The sequence below is a fragment of the Rhinopithecus bieti genome, unplaced genomic scaffold (assembly GCF_001698545.2).
Source record: "Rhinopithecus bieti isolate Rb0 unplaced genomic scaffold, ASM169854v2 scaffold_10499, whole genome shotgun sequence".
NCBI classification, from domain to species: Eukaryota; Metazoa; Chordata; class Mammalia; order Primates; family Cercopithecidae; genus Rhinopithecus; species Rhinopithecus bieti.
Window position 1 is genome coordinate 41660 of NW_016806431.1, and position 4033 is coordinate 45692.

Below are 4033 nucleotides of genomic sequence, written 5' to 3' on the forward strand. Positions count from 1 at the left end.
CCCTTCATTTTCAGTCAATGTGTATCTTCACTAGTAAAGCAAATTTCTTATGGGCAGCATGTAGTTGAATCTTGTATATCTATTTTTAAATCCATTCAGCCACTCTATGTCTTTTTATTGGAGAATTTCATTTACAATAGAGGTCATTATTGATAGGAACTTTCTACTGTTATATTGTAATTTGTTTTCTGATGATTTTGTAGTTCATTTGTTTTTTATCTTGCTCTCTTACTGTCTTCCTTTGTGGATTGATGGATTTCTGTGGTTGTATGATTTTATTCTTTCTTTTTTCATATTTTGTGCAACTCCTTTAAGTTTTTGCTTTGTGATTACTATGAGGATCACAAAAAATATCTTATCCCTCTAGGTTACTTCAAGTTGATAACAAATTGCCTTTAATTGCATACAGAAACTACATTTTCACTTCCTTCCCCTTTTATGATGTCAAAATGTACAGTTGTTTCTGTAATTTATATCTCTTAACAACTTACTGTAACTACAGTTGTTTTTAATAGTTGTGTTGTTTAGCTCTCCTAATAGGGATAAAATTGTTTTGCATGCCAACTTTATAGTATTGAAAATTCTGAGAATGAGTGTGTATTACTTATACCATTGAGTTTTACTGTCTTATGTTTTGTCATTAGTAAGAGCTTTTTTTTTTTTTCAGCTTAAAGAACTCTTTTTTAGCAATTCCTGTAAAGCGGGCCTAGTGGTGGTGATGAACTCCTTTGTTTGTTTGGAAAAATTTTTATTTCTCCCTCATTTCTGAATGACAGTTTTACTGGGTGAAGTATTCTTGGTTGGCAGTTTTTTTCCTTCAGCACTTTGAATATATCTTCCCATTCTCCTGGTCTGCAGGATTTGTGCTGAACAAATTCTAGTTTATATACCGTTTTCTTTACCAACCATATTAGCACAACCGCCCTAGACTTGCCGTAGACAATCTTTTAAGTCAATGGCAAAAATGAAAGGTCATTTATTTTCTTTACTGAAGTTATATATTATACTTTCTACAACAGGTATAAATGGAAAAACTCAGTAATGTTAACTTTAAGGATAAGACTGTGGGAGTAGATCACCCTGAATGCAGGTAGTAGGGGGGTACATCATCTCTAGAGAATTTAAAAATAACAAAATGAGCTAAAAGTTGGTGTGCTTCTAATTGTTACTATGAACCAGCAATTTTAATGTCAGTGAATTTTTTTCACTCTGAAAAAAAACAAAAACAAACTCTTGTTTATCTAAGTCTTTAAATCATTGGTGCAGTTACTGTTAAATTTTAATAATACATATTCAAATTAGCATGTTTTGTTACTTATCCTTTAATAACCATTGTAGTCTACGTTATAATTTTCAGGACTTGCAATTTACTACAGGTTCCTGACATATAAATTGACTCAGCTTATGTGTGCTTGTTTTGAGTGTAAGTTATTAATGGTTTGGAATTGTTTGGGCTGGAAATGATTCTGAAACTCATTCGAACTAAAAATAAAATGACAGATTAAAATATCGCAATATTCTCAGGGATATCGATATTTTATCAAGTTACACCAAAGGAATGAATTTGCTTTTTTGAATTTCAAATGTCATTTTGCTGGGTGAATAGGGTAGATATTTATGGAAAAGCACAAGCCCTTCTTGATGCAACCTTGAAACTATAATGTATTTTACTGCTACCACCTTTCTACTTGCTTTTCAGGACTTTTTTGATTATGTGGTTTTCACTACCCTTTGTATATGCTTGGTAGAAATTCCTTTACATTTTATTTTAAAGGCCATTCTAGTTTGAGTTTTAGTACTACTGGCATAAAAAAGCACAGTTCAGGGAAATCTCAGAGTCTTAAGGCCTAAAATAGGGAATGTAACCTGAAATTTTCAGTGAAAGTGCCCTAATGATTAAACATATTTTTTCTTTAATTCAAAAGGAGGCATTCATAGAATATTATCAAACATATCTAAAACTGTATAAACAATGATATTTGTGTACAAATTTCAGATAAAAGTCACCACATCTTGGTAGATAAACTTTTCAAATTGTAGAAATATCACTAAACCCAAAGGTATGGTTCCTGTGGAAAAGTGCAAAGGACAAGTTCCTATTACATTTATCCTCTTCATTTTCATGGANACAAGCCCTTCTTGATGCAACCTTGAAACTATAATGTATTTTACTGCTACCACCTTTCTACTTGCTTTTCAGGACTTTTTTGATTATGTGGTTTTTCACTACCCTTTGTATATGCTTGGTAGAAATTCCTTTACATTTTATTTTTAAAGGCCATTCTAGTTTGAGTTTTAGTACTACTGGCATAAAAAAGCACAGTTCAGGGAAATCTCAGAGTCTTAAGGCCTAAAATAGGGAATGTAACCTGAAATTTTCAGTGAAAGTGCCCTAATGATTAAACATATTTTTTCTTTAATTCAAAAGGAGGCATTCATAGAATATTATCAAACATATCTAAAACTGTATAAACAATGATATTTGTGTACAAATTTCAGATAAAAGTCACCACATCTTGGTAGATAAACTTTTCAAATTGTAGAAATATCACTAAACCCAAAGGTATGGTTCCTGTGGAAAAAGTGCAAAGGACAAGTTCCTATTACATTTATCCTCTTCATTTTTCATGGATTTCAATATCATAGAAAAGGACTTGCAATGGAACTGGGGATCTATTTGCTTTATAATTTACAAAGAAAAAGGGAGATCTTTAAAAATATTATGCTTGGGCTTGATTCAATATCATAGAAAAGGACTTGCAGTGGAACTGGGGATCTATTTGCTTTATAACTTACAAAGAAAAGGGAGATCTTTAAAATACTGTGCTTGGGCTTGACAGATGATTGTATTATACAACTTTTTGATGTCATGACCTAGTAGGCGACTAAGTTATTCTTGGAATTATGTAAAGTGAACTGTAAACAGGAGGATGTTTAGGTTTTTAGATTTAATATAGATAAATGGTATTTATTTCTTAAGTGGGAACATTGTTTCTGCTTTCTGATTTTAGAGAGTAATCACAAAAGTTCCTGGTGTTAATTTTGAATAACTGACAAATAATGAGAGACATCAGCCAGAAACTGAAGCCAAATGACAAAGATTGAGAGCACATATTTCACAATAATGACATCTTTGATAATTCTATTATCTTGCTACCTTTAAATCATGGGAGATCTTCATGGGCAATTAACGAATGATGTGTAATAAGAATTACAACAAAAAACCTTCAAAAGAGAATCTCTCATGGTAGTGGAAACAGAATAAAAGAGACCAAAGTCTCTAGTTTCTGTGCTAGGGTGAAATAATAAAAGGTTGAAAAATAAGATCAAGAGGACAAGCTGTGTGAGACTCTCTGAGAAACTAGTTAGGAGAGGCAAATTCAACAGGGAAGCTATATGCATTGTGAACTATAAAAATACAGAAAAGTTTGGTTTGAGATGTGTAGTGAAATATAAGTATCTGAAGCTTACTTAATGGGTAGAGAGGTAACTATTGGCAGTAAATATTCTCCTTAATTTTAAATTTAAAGAAAAATACACAGACCTATAGTATTTTTTATATCAGATGTTATAAAAATTTATATTGAAAACATATTCTCAAATATTAATTACATACTCTAAAATATTAAGAGACTAATATGTACAATTCTAGGACTATGATGATGTACAAAAGAGTGTGCTGAAAATCTAAAGTGTTAGAGAAAATTTTCATCACAGAAGTATTCACTTTAGATCTTAAATGAATATTACAGAAGTATATGAACCTGAAAAGCAACCAATTCTTAATGATTGATAAGAATGTTTTATAAATTAAGGACACTAATCTTTTGGGTGTCAGACATAATTTAAAAAAAATTAAAACATTTGTAACAATGACTACTTATGGGTTGAGTACTTTACTAAGAAGTGTCAGAACTCTGCCTCATAATGAAACTACAACAATGAACAAGGATCACATTTATTAATCTTACAATTTTTTTTTTTACTGGCTTCTTTCATATGTACTGTGCTAAGAAAGTCCTTCCCTAGATTC